At 43.5% G+C, this 27,500-nt stretch overlaps 20 non-coding genes and 3 pseudogenes across 20 annotated transcripts; all 23 read left to right on the top strand.

Moving 5' to 3' along the window:
* The first annotated feature begins 496 nt into the window (after positions 1–496).
* Positions 497–615, top strand: LOC136756026 (5S ribosomal RNA). Its single transcript, XR_010818132.1, has one exon. It is a non-coding gene; the product is annotated as a 5S ribosomal RNA (ribosomal RNA).
* Positions 616–1,670: 1,055 nt separating this feature from the next.
* On the top strand, positions 1,671–1,789 carry LOC136756822 (5S ribosomal RNA). The gene has a single exon (XR_010818880.1). It is a non-coding gene; the product is annotated as a 5S ribosomal RNA (ribosomal RNA).
* Positions 1,790–2,844: 1,055 nt separating this feature from the next.
* Positions 2,845–2,963, top strand: LOC136755886 (5S ribosomal RNA). The gene has a single exon (XR_010817996.1). It is a non-coding gene; the product is annotated as a 5S ribosomal RNA (ribosomal RNA).
* A 1,066-nt stretch (positions 2,964–4,029) lies between these two features.
* LOC136756024 (5S ribosomal RNA) lies at positions 4,030–4,148 on the top strand. Its single transcript, XR_010818130.1, has one exon. It is a non-coding gene; the product is annotated as a 5S ribosomal RNA (ribosomal RNA).
* A 1,066-nt stretch (positions 4,149–5,214) lies between these two features.
* On the top strand, positions 5,215–5,333 carry LOC136756023 (5S ribosomal RNA). Its single transcript, XR_010818129.1, has one exon. It is a non-coding gene; the product is annotated as a 5S ribosomal RNA (ribosomal RNA).
* A 1,058-nt stretch (positions 5,334–6,391) lies between these two features.
* LOC136755993 (5S ribosomal RNA) lies at positions 6,392–6,510 on the top strand. Its single transcript, XR_010818100.1, has one exon. It is a non-coding gene; the product is annotated as a 5S ribosomal RNA (ribosomal RNA).
* A 1,055-nt stretch (positions 6,511–7,565) lies between these two features.
* LOC136757680 (uncharacterized) lies at positions 7,566–7,674 on the top strand (annotated as a pseudogene).
* A 1,066-nt stretch (positions 7,675–8,740) lies between these two features.
* On the top strand, positions 8,741–8,849 carry LOC136757715 (uncharacterized; annotated as a pseudogene).
* A 1,055-nt stretch (positions 8,850–9,904) lies between these two features.
* Positions 9,905–10,023, top strand: LOC136756546 (5S ribosomal RNA). Its single transcript, XR_010818623.1, has one exon. It is a non-coding gene; the product is annotated as a 5S ribosomal RNA (ribosomal RNA).
* Positions 10,024–11,078: 1,055 nt separating this feature from the next.
* Positions 11,079–11,197, top strand: LOC136756641 (5S ribosomal RNA). Its single transcript, XR_010818710.1, has one exon. It is a non-coding gene; the product is annotated as a 5S ribosomal RNA (ribosomal RNA).
* Positions 11,198–12,263: 1,066 nt separating this feature from the next.
* Positions 12,264–12,372, top strand: LOC136757539 (uncharacterized; annotated as a pseudogene).
* A 1,055-nt stretch (positions 12,373–13,427) lies between these two features.
* Positions 13,428–13,546, top strand: LOC136757313 (5S ribosomal RNA). The gene has a single exon (XR_010819347.1). It is a non-coding gene; the product is annotated as a 5S ribosomal RNA (ribosomal RNA).
* Positions 13,547–14,612: 1,066 nt separating this feature from the next.
* LOC136757150 (5S ribosomal RNA) lies at positions 14,613–14,731 on the top strand. Its single transcript, XR_010819191.1, has one exon. It is a non-coding gene; the product is annotated as a 5S ribosomal RNA (ribosomal RNA).
* A 1,054-nt stretch (positions 14,732–15,785) lies between these two features.
* Positions 15,786–15,904, top strand: LOC136757248 (5S ribosomal RNA). The gene has a single exon (XR_010819285.1). It is a non-coding gene; the product is annotated as a 5S ribosomal RNA (ribosomal RNA).
* Positions 15,905–16,970: 1,066 nt separating this feature from the next.
* LOC136757287 (5S ribosomal RNA) lies at positions 16,971–17,089 on the top strand. The gene has a single exon (XR_010819322.1). It is a non-coding gene; the product is annotated as a 5S ribosomal RNA (ribosomal RNA).
* A 1,056-nt stretch (positions 17,090–18,145) lies between these two features.
* On the top strand, positions 18,146–18,264 carry LOC136756961 (5S ribosomal RNA). The gene has a single exon (XR_010819011.1). It is a non-coding gene; the product is annotated as a 5S ribosomal RNA (ribosomal RNA).
* Positions 18,265–19,322: 1,058 nt separating this feature from the next.
* LOC136757912 (5S ribosomal RNA) lies at positions 19,323–19,441 on the top strand. Its single transcript, XR_010819725.1, has one exon. It is a non-coding gene; the product is annotated as a 5S ribosomal RNA (ribosomal RNA).
* A 1,066-nt stretch (positions 19,442–20,507) lies between these two features.
* LOC136755790 (5S ribosomal RNA) lies at positions 20,508–20,626 on the top strand. Its single transcript, XR_010817903.1, has one exon. It is a non-coding gene; the product is annotated as a 5S ribosomal RNA (ribosomal RNA).
* Positions 20,627–21,692: 1,066 nt separating this feature from the next.
* On the top strand, positions 21,693–21,811 carry LOC136755779 (5S ribosomal RNA). The gene has a single exon (XR_010817892.1). It is a non-coding gene; the product is annotated as a 5S ribosomal RNA (ribosomal RNA).
* A 1,066-nt stretch (positions 21,812–22,877) lies between these two features.
* Positions 22,878–22,996, top strand: LOC136755830 (5S ribosomal RNA). Its single transcript, XR_010817941.1, has one exon. It is a non-coding gene; the product is annotated as a 5S ribosomal RNA (ribosomal RNA).
* A 1,055-nt stretch (positions 22,997–24,051) lies between these two features.
* LOC136757911 (5S ribosomal RNA) lies at positions 24,052–24,170 on the top strand. The gene has a single exon (XR_010819724.1). It is a non-coding gene; the product is annotated as a 5S ribosomal RNA (ribosomal RNA).
* A 1,066-nt stretch (positions 24,171–25,236) lies between these two features.
* Positions 25,237–25,355, top strand: LOC136756984 (5S ribosomal RNA). The gene has a single exon (XR_010819033.1). It is a non-coding gene; the product is annotated as a 5S ribosomal RNA (ribosomal RNA).
* A 1,058-nt stretch (positions 25,356–26,413) lies between these two features.
* Positions 26,414–26,532, top strand: LOC136757113 (5S ribosomal RNA). Its single transcript, XR_010819156.1, has one exon. It is a non-coding gene; the product is annotated as a 5S ribosomal RNA (ribosomal RNA).
* The last annotated feature ends 968 nt before the right edge of the window (positions 26,533–27,500 follow it).

Here is a 27,500-nt window from a genome sequence, read left to right as displayed (position 1 = left end):
ATATTCAAGGTTTGTTTCTCTTCATATGTTTTACTGGTTTACATTTGTCTCAGCAACCTGTTGAATGATTCTTCTGCTTTCAAAACAAAATGACAACAGGATGAATGCACACACTTGAAAATACAATACATGCAATGTTATGCATCATAGTGATGCAACCTCCTTTCAGTTTCATACTGCATGTCAATTGAAATCCTTACTGAAATGCACACCTACTCAAGATTGCGCTTGACTGGCGTGTCAGGCACTCAATTACAGCTGTTTTATCAAGAGAATGTGTTCGTTTTGTAATATATAGTTCCGGTCTGGTGTGGCACCCCAGCTAACGCACAACGTTGCCACAATGTTGCCACAACGTGGCGTGTTAGCAGAGACTGTCTGCGGCGCGCTGGTGTGTCCCGGGCTTTAGAGTAGAGAGACAGTTCAACTGTAAGTATGAACAGCAGAAACGGATATTGCCTTCCCTTTAAGTAGAGCGTCAGGGACAGCCTCCCTGGCTTACGGCCATACTAGCCTGAATACGCCCGATCTCGTCCGATCTCGGAAGCTAAGCAGGCTCGGGCCTGGTCAGTACTTGGATGGGAGACCGCCTGGGAATACCAGGTGCTGTAGGCTTTGGCATCTTTTACACACCAGAGGGCGACAAATCACGAGTTTTAACTTTGGATACACGCAATTTCATCATTATTTCAGATTTGACTTCCCCAAATACACAGGCATACAATAGATCTTGTTCTCCAACGTAAACGGTCCCTAGTAACTAGGGTACATTCGTAAATAAATTGAGCATCATGGCTAGAAGTGACTAAATGTTGCCTAATCTTTCTCATCGAGAAATGACACAATTACAGCAACACAAAAAGGAACTCCACCGGACAAAGTTCAGTGCTCACAAGGAGCCTCATTCAACACACACGGTTCCATTCCCATTCATGCAAAGCACGAAAGTGTAAAACCTGGGAACATACTTGAGAGCAAAGATCACATTCAATCTCATTCAAGGCACGGATGTGAATGCAACGGGATGAAATTACTGAAATGATGCCTGCCCTCGAACTGTGATGATGGACTACCCGACTCGCCAATAATATTGGGTTCTGGTGTATTGAAATACAGGAGCTGCTGGATTTGTGTGTTTTCTTACCCCCTCACCATAGTTTGTCAAATGTTTAAACAACTGAACTTATATTCAAGGTTTGTTTCTCTTCATATGTTTTACTGGTTTACATTTGTCTCAGCAACCTGTTGAATGATTCTTCTGCTTTCAAAACAAAATGACAACAGGATGAATGCACACACTTGAAAATACAATACATGCAATGTTATGCATCATAGTGATGCAACCTCCTTTCAGTTTCATACTGCATGTCAATTGAAATCCTTACTGAAATGCACACCTTCTCAAGATTGCGCTTGACTGGCGTGTCAGGCACTCAATTACAGCTGTTTTATCAAGACAATGTGTTCGTTTTGTAATATATAGTTCCGGTCTGGTGTGGCACCCCAGCTAACGCACAACGTTGCCACAACGTTTCGTGTTAGCAGGGACTGTCTGCGGCGCGCTGGTGTGTCCCGGACTTTAGAGTAGAGAGACAGTTCAACTGCAAGTATGAGCGGCAGAAACGGATATTGCCTTCCCTTTAAGTAGAGCGTCAGGGAGAGCCTCCCTGGCTTACGGCCATACTAGCCTGAATACGCCCGATCTCGTCCGATCTCGGAAGCCAAGCAGGCTCGGGCCTGGTCAGTACTTGGATGGGAGACCGCCTGGGAATAACAGGTGCTGTAAGCTTTTGCATCTTTTACACACCAGAGGGCGACAAATCACGAGTTTTAACTTTGGATACACGCAATTTCATCATTATTTCAGATTTGACTTCCCCAAATACACAGGCATACAATAGATCTTGTTCTCCAACGTAAACGGTCCCTAGTAACTAGGGTACATTCGTAAATAAATTGAGCATCATGGCTAGAAGTGACTAAATGTTGCCTAATCTTTCTCATCGAGAAATGACACAATTACAGCAACACAAAAAGGAACTCCACCGGACAAAGTTCAGTGCTCACAAGGAGCCTCATTCAACACACACGGTTCCATTCCCATTCATGCAAAGCACGAAAGTGTAAAACTTGGGAACATACTTGAGAGCAAAGATCACATTCAATCTCATTCAAGGCACGGATGTGAATGCAACGGGATGAAATTACTGAAATGATGCCTGCCCTCGAACTGTGATGATGGACTACCCGACTCGCCAATAATATTGGGTTCTGGTGTATTGAAATACAGGAGCTGCTGGATTTGTGTGTTTTCTTACCCCCTCACCATAGTTTGTCAAATGTTTAAACAACTGAACTTATATTCAAGGTTTGTTTCTCTTCATATGTTTTACTGGTTTACATTTGTCTCAGCAACCTGTTGAATGATTCTTCTGCTTTCAAAACAAAATGACAACAGGATGAATGCACACACTTGAAAATACAATACATGCAATGTTATGCATCATAGTGATGCAACCTCCTTTCAGTTTCATACTGCATGTCAATTGAAATCCTTACTGAAATGCACACCTTCTCAAGATTGCGCTTGACTGGCGTGTCAGGCACTCAATTACAGCTGTTTTATCAAGAGAATGTGTTCGTTTTGTAATATATAGTTCCGGTCTGGTGTGGCACCCCAGCTAACGCACAACGTTGCCACAACGTTTCGTGTTAGCAGGGACTGTCTGCGGCGTGCTGGTGTGTCCCGGACTTTAGAGTAGAGAGACAGTTCAACTGCAAGTATGAGCGGCAGAAACGGATATTGCCTTCCCTTTAAGTAGAGCGTCAGGGACAGCCTTCCTGGCTTACGGCCATACTAGCCTGAATACGCCCGATCTCGTCTGATCTCGGAAGCTAAGCAGGCTCGGGCCTGGTCAGTACTTGGATGGGAGACCACCTGGGAATACCAGGTGCTGTAAGCTTTTGCATCTTTTACACACCAGAGGGCGACAAATCACGAGTTTTAACTTTGGATACACGCAATTTCATCATTATTTCAGATTTGACTTCCCCAAATACACAGGCATACAATAGATCTTGTTCTCCAACGTAAACGGTCCCTAGTAACTAGGGTACATTCGTAAATAAATTGAGCATCATGGCTAGAAGAGACTAAATGTTGCCTAATCTTTCTCATCGAGAAATGACACAATTACAGCAACACAAAAAGGAACTCCACCGGACAAAGTTCAGTGCTCACAAGGAGCCTCATTCAACACACACGGTTCCATTCCCATTCATGCAAAGCACGAAAGTGTAAAACTTGGGAACATACTTGAGAGCAAAGATCACATTCAATCTCATTCAAGGCACGAATGTGAATGCAACGGGATGAAATTACTGAAATGATGCCTGCCCTCGAACTGTGATGATGGACTACCCGACTCGCCAATAATATTGGGTTCTGGTGTATTGAAATACAGGAGCTGCTGGATTTGTGTGTTTTCTAACCCCCTCACCATAGTTTGTCAAATGTTTAAACAACTGAACTTATATTCAAGGTTTGTTTCTCTTCATATGTTTTACTGGTTTACATTTGTCTCAGCAACCTGTTGAATGATTCTTCTGCTTTCAAAACAAAATGACAACAGGATGAATGCACACACTTGAAAATACAATACATGCAATGTTATGCATCATAGTGATGCAACCTCCTTTCAGTTTCATACTGCATGTCAATTGAAATCCTTACTGAAATGCACACCTACTCAAGATTGCGCTTGACTGGCGTGTCAGGCACTCAATTACAGCTGTTTTATCAAGAGAATGTGTTCGTTTTGTAATATATAGTTCCGGTCTGGTGTGGCACCCCAGCTAACGCACAACGTTGCCACAATGTTGCCACAACGTGGCGTGTTAGCAGGGACTGTCTGCGGCGCGCTGGTGTGTCCCGGGCTTTAGAGTAGAGAGACAGTTCAACTGTAAGTATGAACAGCAGAAACGGATATTGCCTTCCCTTTAAGTAGAGCGTCAGGGACAGCCTTCCTGGCTTACGGCCATACTAGCCTGAATACGCCCGATCTCGTCCGATCTCGGAAGCTAAGCAGGCTCGGGCCTGGTCAGTACTTGGATGGGAGACCGCCTGGGAATACCAGGTGCTGTAGGCTTTGGCATCTTTTACACACCAGAGGGCGACAAATCACGAGTTTTAACTTTGGATACACGCAATTTCATCATTATTTCAGATTTGACTTCCCCAAATACACAGGCATACAATAGATCTTGTTCTCCAACGTAAACGGTCCCTAGTAACTAGGGTACATTCGTAAATAAATTGAGCATCATGGCTAGAAGTGACTAAATGTTGCCTAATCTTTCTCATCGAGAAATGACACAATTACAGCAACACAAAAAGGAACTCCACCGGACAAAGTTCAGTGCTCACAAGGAGCCTCATTCAACACACACGGTTCCATTCCCATTCATGCAAAGCAAGAAAGTGTAAAACCTGGGAACATACTTGAGAGCAAAGATCACATTCAATCTCATTCAAGGCACGGATGTGAATGCAACGGGATGAAATTACTGAAATGATGCCTGCCCTCGAACTGTGATGATGGACTACCCGACTCGCCAATAATATTGGGTTCTGGTGTATTGAAATACAGGAGCTGCTGGATTTGTGTGTTTTCTTACCCCCTCACCATAGTTTGTCAAATGTTTAAACAACTGAACTTATATTCAAGGTTTGTTTCTCTTCATATGTTTTACTGGTTTACATTTGTCTCAGCAACCTGTTGAATGATTCTTCTGCTTTCAAAACAAAATGACAACAGGATGAATGCACACACTTGAAAATACAATACATGCAATGTTATGCATCATAGTGATGCAACCTCCTTTCAGTTTCATACTGCATGTCAATTGAAATCCTTACTGAAATGCACACCTACTCAAGATTGCGCTTGACTGGCGTGTCAGGCACTCAATTACAGCTGTTTTATCAAGAGAATGTGTTCGTTTTGTAATATATAGTTCCGGTCTGGTGTGGCACCCCAGCTAACGCACAACGTTGCCACAATGTTGCCACAACGTGGCGTGTTAGCAGAGACTGTCTGCGGCGCGCTGGTGTGTCCCGGGCTTTAGAGTAGAGAGACAGTTCAACTGTAAGTATGAACAGCAGAAACGGATATTGCCTTCCCTTTAAGTAGAGCGTCAGGGACAGCCTCCCTGGCTTACGGCCATACTAGCCTGAATACGCCCGATCTCGTCCGATCTCGGAAGCTAAGCAGGCTCGGGCCTGGTCAGTACTTGGATGGGAGACCGCCTGGGAATACCAGGTGCTGTAGGCTTTGGCATCTTTTACACACCAGAGGGCGACAAATCACGAGTTTTAACTTTGGATACACGCAATTTCATCATTATTTCAGATTTGACTTCCCCAAATACACAGGCATACAATAGATCTTGTTCTCCAACGTAAACGGTCCCTAGTAACTAGGGTACATTCGTAAATAAATTGAGCATCATGGCTAGAAGTGACTAAATGTTGCCTAATCTTTCTCATCGAGAAATGACACAATTACAGCAACACAAAAAGGAACTCCACCGGACAAAGTTCAGTGCTCACAAGGAGCCTCATTCAACACACACGGTTCCATTCCCATTCATGCAAAGCAAGAAAGTGTAAAACCTGGGAACATACTTGAGAGCAAAGATCACATTCAATCTCATTCAAGGCACGGATGTGAATGCAACGGGATGAAATTACTGAAATGATGCCTGCCCTCGAACTGTGATGATGGACTACCCGACTCGCCAATAATATTGGGTTCTGGTGTATTGAAATACAGGAGCTGCTGGATTTGTGTGTTTTCTTACCCCCTCACCATAGTTTGTCAAATGTTTAAACAACTGAACTTATATTCAAGGTTTGTTTCTCTTCATATGTTTTACTGGTTTACATTTGTCTCAGCAACCTCAGCAAAAATGATTCTTCTGCTTTCAAAACAAAATGACAACAGGATGAATGCACACACTTGAAAATACAATACATGCAATGTTATGCATCATAGTGATGCAACCTCCTTTCAGTTTCATACTGCATGTCAATTGAAATCCTTACTGAAATGCACACCTTCTCAAGATTGCGCTTGACTGGCGTGTCAGGCACTCAATTACAGCTGTATTATCAAGACAATGTGTTCGTTTTGTAAAATATAGTTCCGGTCTGGTGTGGCACCCCAGCTAACGCACAACGTTGCCACAACGTTTCGTGTTAGCAGGGACTGTCTGCAGCGTGCTGGTGTGTCCCGGACTTTAGAGTAGAGAGACAGTTCAACTGCAAGTATGAGTGGCAGAAACGGATATAGCCTTCCCTTTAAGTAGAGGGTCAGGGACAGCCTCCCTGGCTTACGGCCATACTAGTCTGAATACGCCCGATCTCGTCCGATCTCGGAAGCTAAGCAGGCTCGGGCCTGGTCAGTACTTGGATGGGAGACCACCTGGGAATACCAGGTGCTGTAAGCTTTTGCATCTTTTACACACCAGAGGGCGACAAATCACGAGTTTTAACTTTGGATACACGCAATTTCATCATTATTTCAGATTTGACTTCCCCAAATACACAGGCATACAATAGATCTTGTTCTCCAACGTAAACGGTCCCTAGTAACTAGGGTACATTCGTAAATAAATTGAGCATCATGGCTAGAAGTGACTAAATGTTGCCTAATCTTTCTCATCGAGAAATGACACAATTACAGCAACACAAAAAGGAACTCCACCGGACAAAGTTCAGTGCTCACAAGGAGCCTCATTCAACACACACGGTTCCATTCCCATTCATGCAAAGCACGAAAGTGTAAAACTTGGGAACATACTTGACAGCAAAGATCACATTCAATCTCATTCAAGGCACGGATGTGAATGCAACGGGATGAAATTACTGAAATGATGCCTGCCCTCGAACTGTGATGATGGACTACCCGACTCGCCAATAATATTGGGTTCTGGTGTATTGAAATACAGGAGCTGCTGGATTTGTGTGTTTTCTTACCCCCTCACCATAGTTTGTCAAATGTTTAAACAACTGAACTTATATTCAAGGTTTATTTCTCTTCATATGTTTTACTGGTTTACATTTGTCTCAGCAACCTGTTGAATGATTCTTCTGCTTTCAAAACAAAATGACAACAGGATGAATGCACACACTTGAAAATACAATACATGCAATGTTATGCATCATAGTGATGCAACCTCCTTTCAGTTTCATACTGCATGTCAATTGAAATCCTTACTGAAATGCACACCTTCTCAAGATTGCGCTTGACTGGCGTGTCAGGCACTCAATTACAGCTGTATTATCAAGACAATGTGTTCGTTTTGTAAAATATAGTTCCGGTCTGGTGTGGCACCCCAGCTAACGCACAACGTTGCCACAACGTTTCGTGTTAGCAGGGACTGTCTGCGGCGCGCTGGTGTGTCCCGGACTTTAGAGTAGAGAGACAGTTCATTTGCAAGTATGAGCGGCAGAAACGGATATTGCCTTCCCTTTAAGTAGAGCGTCAGGGACAGCCTCCCTGGCTTACGGCCATACTAGCCTGAATACGCCCGATCTCGGAAGCTAAGCAGGCTCGGGCCTGGTCAGTACTTGGATGGTAGACCGCCTGGGAATACCAGGTGCTGTAAGCTTTTGCATCTTTTACACACCAGAGGGCGACAAATCACGAGTTTTAACTTTGGATACACGCAATTTCATCATTATTTCAGATTTGACTTCCCCAAATACACAGGCATACAATAGATCTTGTTCTCCAACGTAAACGGTCCCTAGTAACTAGGGTACATTCGTAAATAAATTGAGCATCATGGCTAGAAGTGACTAAATGTTGCCTAATCTTTCTCATCGAGAAATGACACAATTACAGCAACACAAAAAGGAACTCCACCGGACAAAGTTCAGTGCTCACAAGGAGCCTCATTCAACACACACGGTTCCATTCCCATTCATGCAAAGCACGAAAGTGTAAAACTTGGGAACATACTTGAGAGCAAAGATCACATTCAATCTCATTCAAGGCACGGATGTGAATGCAACGGGATGAAATTACTGAAATGATGCCTGCCCTCGAACTGTGATGATGGACTACCCGACTCGCCAATAATATTGGGTTCTGGTGTATTGAAATACAGGAGCTGCTGGATTTGTGTGTTTTCTTACCCCCTCACCATAGTTTGTCAAATGTTTAAACAACTGAACTTATATTCAAGGTTTGTTTCTCTTCATATGTTTTACTGGTTTACATTTGTCTCAGCAACCTGTTGAATGATTCTTCTGCTTTCAAAACAAAATGACAACAGGATGAATGCACACACTTGAAAATACAATACATGCAATGTTATGCATCATAGTGATGCAACCTCCTTTCAGTTTCATACTGCATGTCAATTGAAATCCTTACTGAAATGCACACCTTCTCAAGATTGCGCTTGACTGCCGTGTCAGGCACTCAATTACAGCTGTATTATCAAGACAATGTGTTCGTTTTGTAAAATATAGTTCCGGTCTGGTGTGGCACCCCAGCTAACGCACAACGTTGCCACAACGTTGCCACAACGTTTCGTGTTAGCAGGGACTGTCTGCGGCGCGCTGGTGTGTCCCGGACTTTAGAGTAGAGAGACAGTTCATTTGCAAGTATCAGCGGCAGAAACGGATATTGCCTTCCCTTTAAGTAGAGCGTCAGGGACAGCCTCCCTGGCTTACGGCCATACTAGCCTGAATACGCCCGATCTCGGAAGCTAAGCAGGCTCGGGCCTGGTCAGTACTTGGATGGGAGACCGCCTGGGATTACCAGGTGCTGTAAGCTTTTGCATCTTTTACACACCAGAGGGCGACAAATCACGAGTTTTAACTTTGGATACACGCAATTTCATCATTATTTCAGATTTGACTTCCCCAAATACACAGGCATACAATAGATCTTGTTCTCCAACGTAAACGGTCCCTAGTAACTAGGGTACATTCGTAAATAAATTGAGCATCATGGCTAGAAGTGACTAAATGTTGCCTAATCTTTCTCATCGAGAAATGACACAATTACAGCAACACAAAAAGGAACTCCACCGGACAAAGTTCAGTGCTCACAAGGAGCCTCATTCAACACACACGGTTCCATTCCCATTCATGCAAAGCACGAAAGTGTAAAACTTGGGAACATACTTGAGAGCAAAGATCACATTCAATCTCATTCAAGGCACGGATGTGAATGCAACGGGATGAAATTACTGAAATGATGCCTGCCCTCGAACTGTGATGATGGACTACCCGACTCGCCAATAATATTGGGTTCTGGTGTATTGAAATACAGGAGCTGCTGGATTTGTGTGTTTTCTTACCCCCTCACCATAGTTTGTCAAATGTTTAAACAACTGAACTTATATTCAAGGTTTGTTTCTCTTCATATGTTTTACTGGTTTACATTTGTCTCAGCAACCTGTTGAATGATTCTTCTGCTTTCAAAACAAAATGACAACAGGATGAATGCACACACTTGAAAATACAATACATGCAATGTTATGCATCATAGTGATGCAACCTCCTTTCAGTTTCATACTGCATGTCAATTGAAATCCTTACTGAAATGCACACCTTCTCAAGATTGCGCTTGACTGGCGTGTCAGGCACTCAATTACAGCTGTATTATCAAGACAATGTGTTCGTTTTGTAAAATATAGTTCCGGTCTGGTGTGGCACCCCAGCTAACGCACAACGTTGCCACAACGTTTCGTGTTAGCAGGGACTGTCTGCGGCGCGCTGGTGTGTCCCGGACTTTAGAGTAGAGAGACAGTTCAACTGTAAGTATGAACGGCAGAAACGGATATTGCCTTCCCTTTAAGTAGAGCGTCAGGGACAGCATTCCTGGCTTACGGCCATACTAGCCTGAATACGCGCGATCTCGTCCGATCTCGGAAGCTAAGCAGGCTCGGGCCTGGTCAGTACTTGGATGGGAGACCGCCTGGGAATACCAGGTGCTGTAAGCTTTTGCATCTTTTACACACCAGAGGGCGACAAATCACGAGTTTTAACTTTGGATACACGCAATTTCATCATTATTTCAGATTTGACTTCCCCAAATACACAGGCATACAATAGATCTTGTTCTCCAACGGAAACGGTCCCTAGTAACTAGGGTACATTCGTAAATAAATTGAGCATCATGGCTAGAAGTGACTAAATGTTGCCTAATCTTTCTCATCGAGAAATGACACAATTACAGCAACACAAAAAGGAACTCCACCGGACAAAGTTCAGTGCTCACAAGGAGCCTCATTCAACACACACGGTTCCATTCCCATTCATGCAAAGCACGAAAGTGTAAAACTTGGGAACATACTTGAGAGCAAAGATCACATTCAATCTCATTCAAGGCACGGATGTGAATGCAACGGGATGAAATTACTGAAATGATGCCTGCCCTCGAACTGTGATGATGGACTACCCGACTCGCCAATAATATTGGGTTCTGGTGTATTGAAATACAGGAGCTGCTGGATTTGTGTGTTTTCTTACCCCCTCACCATAGTTTGTCAAATGTTTAAACAACTGAACTTATATTCAAGGTTTGTTTCTCTTCATATGTTTTACTGGTTTACATTTGTCTCAGCAACCTGTTGAATGATTCTTCTGCTTTCAAAACAAAATGACAACAGGATGAATGCACACACTTGAAAATACAATACATGCAATGTTATGCATCATAGTGATGCAACCTCCTTTCAGTTTCATACTGCATGTCAATTGAAATCCTTACTGAAATGCACACCTTCTCAAGATTGCGCTTGACTGGCGTGTCAGGCACTCAATTACAGCTGTATTATCAAGACAATGTGTTCGTTTTGTAATACATAGTTCCGGTCTGGTGTGGCACCCCAGCTAACGCACAACGTTGCCACAACGTTTCGTGTTAGCAGGGACTGTCTGCGGCGCGCTGGTTTGTCCCGGGCTTTAGAGTAGAGTGACAGTTCAACTGTAAGTATGAACGGCAGAAACTGATATTGCCTTCCCTTTAAGTAGAGCGTCAGGGACAGCCTCCCTGGCTTACGGCCATACTAGCCTGAATACGCCCGATCTCGTCCGATCTCGGAAGCTAAGCAGGCTCGGGCCTGGTCAGTACTTGGATGGGAGACTGCCTGGGAATACCGGGTGCTGTAAGCTTTTGCATCTTTTACACACCAGAGGGCGACAAATCACGAGTTTTAACTTTGGATACACGCAATTTCATCATTATTTCAGATTTGACTTCCCCAAATACACAGGCATACAATAGATCTTGTTCTCCAACGTAAACGGTCCCTAGTAACTAGGGTACATTCGTAAATAAATTGAGCATCATGGCTAGAAGTGACTAAATGTTGCCTAATCTTTCTCATCGAGAAATGACACAATTACAGCAACACAAAAAGGAACTCCACCGGACAAAGTTCAGTGCTCACAAGGAGCCTCATTCAACACACACGGTTCCATTCCCATTCATGCAATGCACGAAAGTGTAAAACTTGGGAACATACTTGAGAGCAAAGATCACATTCAATCTCATTCAAGGCACGGATGTGAATGCAACGGGATGAAATTACTGAAATGATGCCTGCCCTCGAACTGTGATGATGGACTACCCGACTCGCCAATAATATTGGGTTCTGGTGTATTGAAATACAGGAGCTGCTGGATTTGTGTGTTTTTTTACCCCCTCACCATAGTTTGTCAAATGTTTAAACAACTGAACTTATATTCAAGGTTTGTTTCTCTTCATATGTTTTACTGGTTTACATTTGTCTCAGCAACCTGTTGAATGATTCTTCTGCTTTCAAAACAAAATGACAACAGGATGAATGCACACACTTGAAAATACAATACATGCAATGTTATGCATCATAGTGATGCAACCTCCTTTCAGTTTCATACTGCATGTCAATTGAAATCCTTACTGAAATGCACACCTTCTCAAGATTGCGCTTGACTGGCGTGTCAGGCACTCAATTACAGCTGTTTTATCAAGACAACGTGTTCGTTTTGTAATATATAGTTCCGGTCTGGTGTGGCACCCCAGCTAACGCACAACGTTGCCACAATGTTGCCACAACGTGGCGTGTTAGCAGGGACTGTCTGCGGCGCGCTGGTGTGTCCCGGGCTTTAGAGTAGAGAGACAGTTCAACTGTAAGTATGAACGGCAGAAACGGATATTGCCTTCCCTTTAAGTAGAGTGTCAGGGACAGCATTCCTGGCTTACGGCCATACTAGCCTGAATACGCCCGATCTCGGAAGCTAAGCAGGCTTGGGCCAGGTCAGTACTTGGATGGGAGACCGCCTGGGAATACCAGGTGCTGTAAGCTTTTGCATCTTTTACACACCAGAGGGCGACAAATCACGAGTTTTAACTTTGGATACACGCAATTTCATCATTATTTCAGATTTTACTTCCCCAAATACACAGGCATACAATAGATCTTGTTCTCCAACGTAAACGGTCCCTAGTAACTAGGGTACATTCGTAAATAAATTGAGCATCATGGCTAGAAGTGACTAAATGTTGCCTAATCTTTCTCATCGAGAAATGACACAATTACAGCAACACAAAAAGGAACTCCACCGGACAAAGTTCAGTGCTCACAAGGAGCCTCATTCAACACACACGGTTCCATTCCCATTCATGCAATGCACGAAAGTGTAAAACTTGGGAACATACTTGAGAGCAAAGATCACATTCAATCTCATTCAAGGCACGGATGTGAATGCAACGGGATGAAATTACTGAAATGATGCCTGCCCTCGAACTGTGATGTTGGAATACCCGACTCGCCAATAATATTGGGTTCTGGTGTATTGAAATACAGGAGCTGCTGGATTTGTGTGTTTTTTTACCCCCTCACCATAGTTTGTCAAATGTTTAAACAACTGAACTTATATTCAAGGTTTGTTTCTCTTCATATGTTTTACTGGTTTACATTTGTCTCAGCAACCTGTTGAATGATTCTTCTGCTTTCAAAACAAAATGACAACAGGATGAATGCACACACTTGAAAATACAATACATGCAATGTTATGCATCATAGTGATGCAACCTCCTTTCAGTTTCATACTGCATGTCAATTGAAATCCTTACTGAAATGCACACCTTCTCAAGATTGCGCTTGACTGGCGTGTCAGGCACTCAATTACAGCTGTTTTATCAAGACAACGTGTTCGTTTTGTAATATATAGTTCCGGTCTGGTGTGGCACCCCAGCTAACGCACAATGTTGCCACAACGTGGCGTGTTAGCAGGGACTGTCTGCGGCGCGCTGGTGTGTCCCGGGCTTTACAGTAGAGAGACAGTTCAACTGTAAGTATGAACGGCAGAAACGGATATTGCCTTCCCTTTAAGTAGAGCGTCAGGGACAGCCTCCCTGGCTTACGGCCATACTAGCCTGAATACGCCCGATCTCGTCCGATCTCGGAAGCTAAGCAGGCTCGTTCCTGGTCAGTACTTGGATGGGAGACCGCCTGGGAATACCTGGTGCTGTAAGCTTTTGCATCTTTTACACACCAGAGGGCGACAAATCACGAGTTTTAACTTTGGATACACGCAATTTCATCATTATTTCAGATTTGACTTCCCCAAATACACAGGCATACAATAGATCTTGTTCTCCAACGTAAACGGTCCCTAGTAACTAGGGTACATTCGTAAATAAATTGAGCATCATGGCTAGAAGTGACTAAATGTTGCCTAATCTTTCTCATAAAGAAATGAGACAATTACAGCAACACAATAAAGAACTCCACCGGACAAAGTTCAGTGCTCACAAGGAGCCTCATTCAACACACACGGTTCCATTCCCATTCATGCAAAGCACGAAAGTGTAAAACTTGGGAACATACTTGAGAGCAAAGATCACATTCAATCTCATTCAAGGCACGGATGTGAATGCAACGGGATGAAATTACTGAAATGATGACTGCCCTCGAACTGTGAAGATGGACTACCCGACTTGCCAATAATATTGGGTTCTGGTGTATTGAAATACAGGAGCTGCTGGATTTGTGTGTTTTCTTACCCCCTCACCATAGTTTGTCAAATGTTTAAACAACTGAACTTATATTCAAGGTTTGTTTCTCTTCATATGTTTTACTGGTTTACATTTGTCTCAGCAACCTGTTGAATGATTCTTCTGCTTTCAAAACAAAATGACAACAGGATGAATGCACACACTTGAAAATACAATACATGCAATGTTATGCATCATAGTGATGCAACCTCCTTTCAGTTTCATACTGCATGTCAATTGAAATCCTTACTGAAATGCACACCTTCTCAAGATTGCGCTTGACTGGCGTGTCAGGCACTCAATTACAGCTGTTTTATCAAGACAATGTGTTCGTTTTGTAAAATATAGTTCCGGTCTGGTGTGGCACCCCAGCTAACGCACAACGCTGCCACAACGTTGCCACAACGTGGCGTGTTAGCAGGGACTGTCTGCGGCGCGCTGGTGTGTCCCGGGCTTTAGAGTAGAGAGACAGTTCAACTGTAAGTATGAACGGCAGAAACGGATATTGCCTTCCCTTTAACTAGAGCGTCAGGGACAGCCTCCCTGGCTTACGGCTATACTAGCCTGAATACGCCCGATCTCGTCCGATCTCGGAAGCCAAGCAGGCTCGGGTCTGGTCAGTACTTGGATGGGAGACCGCCTGGGAATACCAGGTGCTGTAAGCTTCTGCACCTTTTACACACCAGAGGGCGACAAATCACGAGTTTTAACTTTGGATACACACAATTTCATCATTATTTCAGATTTTACTTCCCCAAATACACAGGCATACAATAGATCTTGTTCTCCAATGTAAACGGTCCCTAGTAACTAGGGTACATTCGTAAATAAATTGAGCATCATGGCTAGAAGTGACTAAATGTTGCCTAATCTTTCTCATCGAGAAATGACACAATTACAGCAACACAAAAAGAACTCCACCGGACAAAGTTCAGTGCTCACAAGGAGCCTCATTCAACACACACGGTTCCATTCCCATTCATGCAAAGCACGAAAGTGTAAAACTTGGGAACATACTTGAGAGCAAAGATCACATTCAATCTCATTCAAGGCACGGATGTGAATGCAACGGGATGAAATTACTGAAATGATGCCTGCCCTCGAACTGTGATGATGGACTACCCGACTCGCCAATAATATTGGGTTCTGGTGTATTGAAATACAGGAGCTGCTGGATTTGTGTGTTTTCTTACCCCCTCACCATAGTTTGTCAAATGTTTAAACAACTGAACTTATATTCAAGGTTTGTTTCTCTTCATATGTTTTACTGGTTTACATTTGTCTCAGCAACCTGTTGAATGATTCTTCTGCTTTCAAAACAAAATGACAACAGGATGAATGCACACACTTGAAAATACAATACATGCAATGTTATGCATCATAGTGATGCAACCTCCTTTCAGTTTCATACTGCATGTCAATTGAAATCCTTACTGAAATGCACACCTTCTCAAGATTGCGCTTGACTGGCGTGTCAGGCACTCAATTACAGCTGTATTATCAAGACAATGTGTTCGTTTTGTAAAATATAGTTCCGGTCTGGTGTGGCACCCCAGCTAACGCACAACGTTGCCACAACGTTTCGTGTTAGCAGGGACTGTCTGCGGCGCGCTGGTGTGTCCCGGAATTTAGAGTAGAGAGACAGTTCAACTGCAAGTATGAGCGGCAGAAACGGATATTGCCTTCCCTTTAAGTAGAGCGTCAGGGACAGCCTCCCTGGCTTACGGCCATACTAGCCTGAATAAGCCCGATCTCGTCCGATCTCGGAAGCTAAGCAGGCTCGGGCCTGGTCAGTCCTTGGATGGGAGACCGCCTGGGAATACCAGGTGCTGTAAGCTTTTGCATCTTTTACACACCAGAGGGCGACAAATCACGAGTTTTAACTTTGGATACACGCAATTTCATCATTATTTCAGATTTGACTTCCCCAAATACACAGGCATACAATAGATCTTGTTCTCCAACGTAAACGGTCCCTAGTAACTAGGGTACATTCGTAAATAAATTGAGCATCATGGCTAGAAGTGACTAAATGTTGCCTAATCTTTCTCATCGAGAAATGACACAATTACAGCAACACAAAAAGGAACTCCACCGGACAAAGTTCAGTGCTCACAAGGAGCCTCATTCAACACACACGGTTCCATTCCCATTCATGCAAAGCACGAAAGTGTAAAACTTGGGAACATACTTGAGAGCAAAGATCACATTCAATCTCATTCAAGGCACGGATGTGAATGCACCGGGATGAAATTACTGAAATGATGCCTGCCCTCGAACTGTGATGATTGACTACCCGACTCGCCAATAATATTGGGTTCTGGTGTTTTGAAATACAGGAGCTGCTGGATTTGTGTGTTTTCTTACCCCCTCACCATAGTTTGTCAAATGTTTAAACAACTGAACTTATATTCAAGGTTTGTTTCTCTTAAAATGTTTTACTGGTTTACATTTGTCTCAGCAACCTGTTGAATGATTCTTCTGCTTTCAAAACAAAATGACAACAGGATGAATGCACACACTTGAAAATACAATACATGCAATGTTATGCATCATAGTGATGCAACCTCCTTTCAGTTTCATACTGAATGTCAATTGAAATCCTTACTGAAATGCACACCTTCTCAAGATTGCGCTTGACAGGAGTGTCAGGCACTCAATTACAGCTGTTTTATCAAGACAATGTGTTCGTTTTGTAATATATAGTTCCGGTCTGGTGTGGCACCCCAGCTAACGCACAACGTTGCCACAATGTTGCCACAACGTGGCGTGTTAGCAGGGACTGTCTGCGGCGCGCTGGTGTGTCCCGGGCTTTAGAGTAGAGAGACAGTTCAACTGTAAGTATGAACGGCAGAAACGGATATTGCCTTCCCTTTAAGTAGAGCGTCAGGGACAGCCTTCCTGCCTTACGGCCATACTAGCCTGAATACGCCCGATCTCGTCCGATCTCGGAAGCCAAGCAGGCTCGGGCCTGGTCAGTACTTGGATGGGAGACTGCCTGGGAATACCAGGTGCTGTAAGCTCTTGCACCTTTTAATAAACTAGAGGGCGACATATCACGAGTTTTAACTTTGGATACACACAATTTCATCATTATTTCAGATTTTACTTCCCCAAATACACAGGCATACAATAGATCTTGTTCTCCAACGTAAACGGTCCCTAGTAACTAGGGTACATTCGTAAATAAATTGAGCATCATGGCTAGAAGTGACTAAATGTTGCCTAATCTTTCTCATCGAGAAATGACACAATTACAGCAACACAAAAAGGAACTCCACCGGACAAAGTTCAGTGCTCACAAGGAGCCTCATTCAACACACACGGTTCCATTCCCATTCATGCAAAGCACGAAAGTGTAAAACTTGGGAACATACTTGAGAGCAAAGATCACATTCAATCTCATTCAAGGCACGGATGTGAATGCAACGGGATGAAATTACTGAAATGATGCCTGCCCTCGAACTGTGATGATGGACTACCCGACTCGCCAATAATATTGGGTTCTGGTGTATTGAAATACAGGAGCTGCTGGATTTGTGTGTTTTCTTACCCCCTCACCATAGTTTGTCAAATGTTTAAACAACTGAACTTATATTCAAGGTTTGTTTCTCTTCATATGTTTTACTGGTTTACATTTGTCTCAGCAACCTGTTGAATGATTCTTCTGCTTTCAAAACAAAATGACAACAGGATGAATGCACACACTTGAAAATACAATACATGCAATGTTATGCATCATAGTGATGCAACCTCCTTTCAGTTTCATACTGCATGTCAATTGAAATCCTTACTGAAATGCACACCTTCTCAAGATTGCGCTTGACTGGCGTGTCAGGCACTCAATTACAGCTGTATTATCAAGACAATGTGTTCGTTTTGTAAAATATAGTTCCGGTCTGGTGTGGCACCCCAGCTAACGCACAACGTTGCCACAACGTTTCGTGTTAGCAGGGACTGCCTGCGGCGCGCTGGTGTGTCCCGGACTTTAGAGTAGAGAGACAGTTCAACTGCAAGTATGAGCGGCAGAAACGGATATTGCCTTCCCTTTAAGTAGAGCGTCAGGGACAGCCTCCCTGGCTTACGGCCATACTAGCCTGAATACGCCCGATCTCGTCCGATCTCGGAAGTCAAGCAGGTTTGGGCCTGGTCAGTACTTGGATGGGAGACCGCCTTGGAATACCAGGTGCTGTAAGCTTTTGCATCTTTTACACACCAGAGGGCGACAAATCACGAGTTTTAACTTTGGATACACGCAATTTCATCAATATTTCAGATTTTACTTCCCCAAATACACAGGCATACAATAGATCTTGTTCTCCAACGTAAACGGTCCCTAGTAACTAGGGTACATTCGTAAATAAATTGAGCATCATGGCTAGAAGTGACTAAATGTTGCCTAATCTTTCTCATCGAGAAATGACACAATTACAGCAACACAAAAAGGAACTCCACCGGACAAAGTTCAGTGCTCACAAGGAGCCTCATTCAACACACACGGTTCCATTCCCATTCATGCAAAGCACGAAAGTGTAAAACTTGGGAACATACTTGAGAGCAAAGATCACATTCAATCTCATTCAAGGCACGGATGTGAATGCAACGGGATGAAATTACTGAAATGATGCCTGCCCTCGAACTGTGATGATGGACTACCCGACTCGCCAATAATATTGGGTTCTGGTGTATTGAAATACAGGAGCTGCTGGATTTGTGTGTTTTCTTACCCCCTCACCATAGTTTGTCAAATGTTTAAACAACTGAACTTATATTCAAGGTTTGTTTCTCTTCATATGTTTTACTGGTTTACATTTGTCTCAGCAACCTCAGCAAGAATGATTCTTCTGCTTTCAAAACAAAATGACAACAGGATGAATGCACACACTTGAAAATACAATACATGCAATGTTATGCATCATAGTGATGCAACCTCCTTTCAGTTTCATACTGCATGTCAATTGAAATCCTTACTGAAATGCACACCTTCTCAAGATTGCGCTTGACTGGCGTGTCAGGCACTCAATTACAGCTGTATTATCAAGACAATGTGTTCGTTTTGTAATATATAGTTCCGGTCTGGTGTGGCACCCCAGCTAACGCACAACGTTGCCACAACGTTTCGTGTTAGCAGGGACTGTCTGCGGCGCGCTGGTGTGTCCCGGACTTTAGAGTAGAGAGACAGTTCAACTGCAAGTATGAGCGGCAGAAACGGATATTGCCTTCCCTTTAAGTAGAGCGTCAGGGACAGCCTCCCTGGCTTACGGCCATACTAGCCTGAATACGCCCGATCTCGTCCGATCTCGGAAGCTAAGCAGGCTCGGGCCTGGTCAGTACTTGGATGGGAGACCGCCTGGGAATACCAGGTGCTGTAAGCTTTTGCATCTTTTACACACCAAAGGGCGACAAATCACAAGTTTTAACTTTGGATACACGCAATTTCATCATTATTTCAGATTTGACTTCCCCAAATACACAGGCATACAATAGATCTTGTTCTCCAACGTAAACGGTCCCTAGTAACTAGTGTACATTTGTAAATAAATTGAGCATCATGGCTAGAAGTGACTAAATGTTGCCTAATCTTTCTCATCGAGAAATGACACAATTACAGCAACACAAAAAGGAACTCCACCGGACAAAGTTCAGTGCTCACAAGGAGCCTCATTCAACACACACGGTTCCATTCCCATTCATGCAAAGCACGAAAGTGTAAAACTTGGGAACATACTTGAGAGCAAAGATCACATTCAATCTCATTCAAGGCACGGATGTGAATGCAACGGGATGAAATTACTGAAATGATGCCTGCCCTCGAACTGTGATGATGGACTACCCGACTCGCCAATAATATTGGGTTCTGGTGTATTGAAATACAGGAGCTGCTGGATTTGTGTGTTTTCTTACCCCCTCACCATAGTTTGTCAAATGTTTAAACAACTGAACTTATATTCAAGGTTTGTTTCTCTTCATATGTTTTACTGGTTTACATTTGTCTCAGCAACCTGTTGAATGATTCTTCTGCTTTCAAAACAAAATGACAACAGGATGAATGCACACACTTGAAAATACAATACATGCAATGTTATGCATCATAGTGATGCAACCTCCTTTCAGTTTCATACTGCATGTCAATTGAAATCCTTACTGAAATGCACACCTTCTCAAGATTGCGCTTGACTGGCGTGTCAGGCACTCAATTACAGCTGTTTTATCAAGACAATGTGTTCGTTTTGTAATATATAGTTCCGGTCTGGTGTGGCACCCCAGCTAACGCACAACGTTGCCACAATGTTGCCACAACGTGGCGTGTTAGCAGGGACTGTCTGCGGCGCGCTGGTGTGTCCCGGGCTTTAGAGTAGAGAGACAGTTCAACTGTAAGTATGAACGGCAGAAACGGATATTGCCTTCCCTTTAAGTAGCGCGTCAGGGACAGCCTCCCTGGCTTACGGCCATACTAGCCTGAATACGCCCGATCTCGTCCGATCTCGGAAGCTAAGCAGGCTTGGGCCTGGTCAGTACTTGGATGGGAGACCCCCTGGGAATACCAGGTGCTGTAAGCTTTTGCATCTTTTACACACCAAAGGGCGACAAATCACGAGTTTTAACTTTGGATACACGCAATTTCATCATTATTTCAGATTTGACTTCCCCAAATACACAGGCATACAATAGATCTTGTTCTCCAACGTAAACGGTCCCTAGTAACTAGTGTACATTCGTAAATAAATTGAGCATCATGGCTAGAAGTGACTAAATGTTGCCTAATCTTTCTCATCGAGAAATGACACAATTACACCAACACAAAAAGGAACTCCACCGGACAAAGTTCAGTGCTCACAAGGAGCCTCATTCAACACACACGGTTCCATTCCCATTCATGCAAAGCACGAAAGTGTAAAACTTGGGAAAATACTTGAGAGCAAAGATCACATTCAATCTCATTCAAGGCACGGATGTGAATGCAACGGGATGAAATTACTGAAATGATGCCTGCCCTCGAACTGTGATGATGGACTACCCGACTCGCCAATAATATTGGGTTCTGGTGTATTGAAATACAGGAGCTGCTGGATTTGTGTGTTTTCTTACCCCCTCACCATAGTTTGTCAAATGTTTAAACAACTGAACTTATATTCAAGGTTTGTTTCTCTTCATATGTTTTACTGGTTTACATTTGTCTCAGCAACCTGTTGAATGATTCTTCTGCTTTCAAAACAAAATGACAACAGGATGAATGCACACACTTGAAAATACAATACATGCAATGTTATGCATCATAGTGATGCAACCTCCTTTCAGTTTCATACTGCATGTCAATTGAAATCCTTACTGAAATGCACACCTTCTCAAGATTGCGCTTGACTGGCGTGTCAGGCACTCAATTACAGCTGTTTTATCAAGACAATGTGTTCGTTTTGTAATATATAGTTCCGGTCTGGTGTGGCACCCCAGCTAACGCACAACGTTGCCACAATGTTGCCACAACGTGGCGTGTTAGCAGGGACTGTCTGCGGCGCGCTGGTGTGTCCCGGGCTTTAGAGTAGAGAGACAGTTCAACTGTAAGTATGAACGGCAGAAACGGATATTGCCTTCCCTTTAAGTAGCGCGTCAGGGACAGCCTCCCTGGCTTACGGCCATACTAGCCTGAATACGCCCGATCTCGTCCGATCTCGGAAGCTAAGCAGGCTTGGGCCTGGTCAGTACTTGGATGGGAGACCCCCTGGGAATACCAGGTGCTGTAAGCTTTTGCATCTTTTACACACCAAAGGGCGACAAATCACGAGTTTTAACTTTGGATACACGCAATTTCATCATTATTTCAGATTTGACTTCCCCAAATACACAGGCATACAATAGATCTTGTTCTCCAACGTAAACGGTCCCTAGTAACTAGTGTACATTCGTAAATAAATTGAGCATCATGGCTAGAAGTGACTAAATGTTGCCTAATCTTTCTCATCGAGAAATGACACAATTACACCAACACAAAAAGGAACTCCACCGGACAAAGTTCAGTGCTCACAAGGAGCCTCATTCAACACACACGGTTCCATTCCCATTCATGCAAAGCACGAAAGTGTAAAACTTGGGAAAATACTTGAGAGCAAAGATCACATTCAATCTCATTCAAGGCACGGATGTGAATGCAACGGGATGAAATTACTGAAATGATGCCTGCCCTCGAACTGTGATGATGGACTACCCGACTCGCCAATAATATTGGGTTCTGGTGTATTGAAATACAGGAGCTGCTGGATTTGTGTGTTTTCTTACCCCCTCACCATAGTTTGTCAAATGTTTAAACAACTGAACTTATATTCAAGGTTTGTTTCTCTTCATATGTTTTACTGGTTTACATTTGTCTCAGCAACCTGTTGAATGATTCTTCTGCTTTCAAAACAAAATGACAACAGGATGAATGCACACACTTGAAAATACAATACATGCAATGTTATGCATCATAGTGATGCAACCTCCTTTCAGTTTCATACTGCATGTCAATTGAAATCCTTACTGAAATGCACACCTTCTCAAGATTGCGCTTGACTGGCGTGTCAGGCACTCAATTACAGCTGTTTTATCAAGACAATGTGTTCGTTTTGTAATATATAGTTCCGGTCTGGTGTGGCACCCCAGCTAACGCACAACGTTGCCACAATGTTGCCACAACGTGGCGTGTTAGCAGGGACTGTCTGCGGCGCGCTGGTGTGTCCCGGGCTTTAGAGTAGAGAGACAGTTCAACTGTAAGTATGAACGGCAGAAACGGATATTGCCTTCCCTTTAAGTAGCGCGTCAGGGACAGCCTCCCTGGCTTACGGCCATACTAGCCTGAATACGCCCGATCTCGTCCGATCTCGGAAGCTAAGCAGGCTCGGGCCTGGTCAGTACTTGGATGGGAGACCCCCTGGGAATACCAGGTGCTGTAAGCTTTTGCATCTTTTACACACCAAAGGGCGACAAATCACGAGTTTTAACTTTGGATACACGCAATTTCATCATTATTTCAGATTTGACTTCCCCAAATACACAGGCATACAATAGATCTTGTTCTCCAACGTAAACGGTCCCTAGTAACTAGTGTACATTCGTAAATAAATTGAGCATCATGGCTAGAAGTGACTAAATGTTGCCTAATCTTTCTCATCGAGAAATGACACAATTACACCAACACAAAAAGGAACTCCACCGGACAAAGTTCAGTGCTCACAAGGAGCCTCATTCAACACACACGGTTCCATTCCCATTCATGCAAAGCACGAAAGTGTAAAACTTGGGAAAATACTTGAGAGCAAAGATCACATTCAATCTCATTCAAGGCACGGATGTGAATGCAACGGGATGAAATTACTGAAATGATGCCTGCCCTCGAACTGTGATGATGGACTACCCGACTCGCCAATAATATTGGGTTCTGGTGTATTGAAATACAGGAGCTGCTGGATTTGTGTGTTTTCTTACCCCCTCACCATAGTTTGTCAAATGTTTAAACAACTGAACTTATATTCAAGGTTTGTTTCTCTTCATATGTTTTACTGGTTTACATTTGTCTCAGCAACCTGTTGAATGATTCTTCTGCTTTCAAAACAAAATGACAACAGGATGAATGTACACACTTGAAAATACAATACATGCAATGTTATGCATCATAGTGATGCAACCTCATTTCAGTTTCATACTGCATGTCAATTGAAATCCTTACTGAAATGCACACCTTCTCAAGATTGCGCTTGACTGCCGTGTCAGGCACTCAATTACAGCTGTTTTATCAAGACAATGTGTTCGTTTTGTAAAATATAGTTCCAGTCTGGTTTGGCACCCCAGCTGACGCACAACGTTGCCACAACGTTTCATGTTAGCAGGGACTGTCTGCGGCGCGCTGGTGTGTCCCGGACTTTAGAGTAGAGAGACAGTTCATTTGCAAGTATGAGCGGCAGAAACGGATATTGCCTTCCCTTTAAGTAGAGCGTCAGGGACAGCCTCCCTGGCTTACGGCCATACTAGCCTGAATACGCCCGATCTCGTCCGATCTCGGAAGCTAAGCAGGCTCGGGCCTGGTCAGTACTTGGATGGGAGACCGCCTGGGAATACCAGGTGCTGTAAGCTTTTGCATCTTTTACACACCAGAGGGCGACAAATCACGAGTTTTAACTTTGGATACACGCAATTTCATCATTATTTCAGATTTGACTTCCCCAAATACACAGGCATACAATAGATCTTGTTCTCCAACGTAAACGGTCCCTAGTAACTAGGGTACATTCGTAAATAAATTGAGCATCATGGCTAGAAGTGACTAAATGTTGCCTAATCTTTCTCATCGAGAAATGACACAATTACAGCAACACAAAAAGGAACTCCACCGGACAAAGTTCAGTGCTCACAAGGAGCCTCATTCAACACACACGGTTCCATTCCCATTCATGCAAAGCACGAAAGTGTAAAACTTGGGAACATACTTGAGAACAAAGATCACATTCAATCTCATTCAAGGCACGGATGTGAATGCAACGGGATGAAATTACTGAAATGATGCCTGCCCTCGAACTGTGATGATGGACTACCCGACTCGCCAATAATATTGGGTTCTGGTGTATTGAAATACAGGAGCTGCTGGATTTGTGTGTTTTCTTACCCCCTCACCATAGTTTGTCAAATGTTTAAACAACTGAACTTATATTCAAGGTTTGTTTCTCTTCATATGTTTTACTGGTTTACATTTGTCTCAGCAACCTGTTGAATGATTCTTCTGCTTTCAAAACAAAATGACAACAGGATGAATGCACACACTTGAAAATACAATACATGCAATGTTATGCATCATAGTGATGCAACCTCCTTTCAGTTTCATACTGCATGTCAATTGAAATCCTTACTGAAATGCACACCTTCACAAGATTGCGCTTGACTGGCGTGTCAGGCACTCAATTACAGCTGTATTATCAAGACAATGTGTTCGTTTTGTAAAATATAGTTCCGGTCTGGTGTGGCACCCCAGCTAACGCACAACGTTGCCACAATGTTGCCACAACGTGGCGTGTTAGCAGGGACTGTCTGCGGCGCGCTGGTGTGTCCCGGGCTTTAGAGTAGAGAGACAGTTCAACTGTAAGTATGAACGGCAGAAACGGATATTGCCTTCCCTTTAAGTAGAGCGTCAGGGACAGCCTCCCTGGCTTACGGCCATACTATCCTGAATACGCCCGATCTCGTCAGATCTCGGAAGCTAAGCAGGCTCGGGCCTGGTCAGTACTTGGATGGGAGACCGCCTGGGAATACCAGGTGCTGTAAGCTTTTGCATCTTTTACACTCCAGAGGGCGACAAATCACGAGTTTTAACTTTGGATACACGCAATTTCATCATTATTTCAGATTTGACTTCCCCAAATACACAGGCATACAATAGATCTTGTTCTCCTACGTAAACGGTCCCTAGTAACTAGGGTACATTCGTAAATAAATTGAGCATCATGGCTAGAAGTGACTAAATGTTGCCTAATCTTTCTCATCGAGAAATGACACAATTACAGCAACACAAAAAGGAACTCCACCGGACAAAGATCAGTGCTCACAAGGAGCCTCATTCAACACACACGGTTCCATTCCCATTCATGCAAAGCACGAAAGTGTAAAACTTGGGAACATACTTGAGAACAAAGATCACATTCAATCTCATTCAAGGCACGGATGTGAATGCAACGGGATGAAATTACTGAAATGATGCCTGCCCTCGAACTGTGATGATGGACTACCCGACTCGCCAATAATATTGGGTTCTGGTGTATTGAAATACAGGAGCTGCTGGATTTGTGTGTTTTCTTACCCCCTCACCATAGTTTGTCAAATGTTTAAACAACTGAACTTATATTCAAGGTTTGTTTCTCTTCATATGTTTTACTGGTTTACATTTGTCTCAGCAACCTCAGCAAAAATGATTCTTCTGCTTTCAAAACAAAATGACAACAGGATGAATGCACACACTTGAAAATACAATACATGCAATGTTATGCATCATAGTGATGCAACCTCCTTTCAGTTTCATACTGCATGTCAATTGAAATCCTTATTGAAATGCACACCTTCTCAAGATTGCGCTTGACTGGCGTGTCAGGCACTCAATTACAGCTGTATTATCAAGACAATGTGTTCGTTTTGTAAAATATAGTTCCGGTCTGGTGTGGCACCCCAGCTAACGCACAACGTTGCCACAACGTTTCGTGTTAGCAGGGACTGTCTGCGGCGCGCTGGTGTGTCCCGGACTTTAGAGTAGAGAGACAGTTCAACTGCAAGTATGAGCGGCAGAAACGGATATTGCCTTCCCTTTAAGTAGAGCGTCAGGGACAGCCTTCCTGGCTTACGGCCATACTAGCCTGAATACGCCCGATCTCGTCCGATCTCGGAAGCTAAGCAGGCTCGGTCCTGGTCAGTACTTGGATGGGAGACTGCCTGGGAATACCAGGTGCTGTAAGCTTTTGCATCTTTTACACACCAGAGGGCGACAAATCACGAGTTTTAACTTTGGATACACGCAATTTCATCATTATTTCAGATTTGACTTCCCCAAATACACAGGCATACAATAGATCTTGTTCTCCAACGTAAACGGTCCCTAGTAACTAGGGTACATTCGTAAATAAATTGAGCATCATGGCTAGAAGTGACTAAATGTTGCCTAATCTTTCTCATCGAGAAATGACACAATTACAGCAACACAAAAAGGAACTCCACCGGACAAAGTTCAGTGCTCACAAGGAGCCTCATTCAACACACACGGTTCCATTCCCATTCATGCAAAGCACGAAAGTGTAAAACTTGGGAACATACTTGAGAGCAAAGATCACATTCAATCTCATTCAAGGCACGGATGTGAATGCAACGGGATGAAATTACTGAAATGATGCCTGCCCTCGAACTGTGAAGATGGACTTCCCGACTCGCCAATAATATTGGGTTCTGGTGTATTGAAATACAGGAGCTGCTGGATTTGTGTGTTTTCTTACCCCCTCACCATAGTTTGTCAAATGTTTAAACAACTGAACTTATATTCAAGGTTTGTTTCTCTTCATATGTTTTACTGGTTTACATTTGTCTCAGCAACCTGTTGAATGATTCTTCTGCTTTCAAAACAAAATGACAACAGGATGAATGCACACACTTGAAAATACAATACATGCAATGTTATGCATCATAGTGATGCAACCTCCTTTCAGTTTCATACTGCATGTCAATTGAAATCCTTACTGAAATGCACACCTTCTCAAGATTGCGCTTGACTGGCGTGTCAGGCACTCAATTACAGCTGTTTTATCAAGACAATGTGTTCGTTTTGTAATATATAGTTCCGGTCTGGTGTGGCACCCCAGCTAACGCACAACGTTGCCACAACGTTTCGTGTTAGCAGGGACTGTCTGCGGCGCGCTGGTGTGTCCCGGACTTTAG

This window comes from Amia ocellicauda, chromosome 8 (assembly GCF_036373705.1).
Source record: "Amia ocellicauda isolate fAmiCal2 chromosome 8, fAmiCal2.hap1, whole genome shotgun sequence".
NCBI lineage: Eukaryota > Metazoa > Chordata > Actinopteri > Amiiformes > Amiidae > Amia > Amia ocellicauda.
The sequence above is the reverse complement of the archived record's forward strand: the minus strand, read 5'-3'. Positions and strand labels throughout refer to the sequence as shown.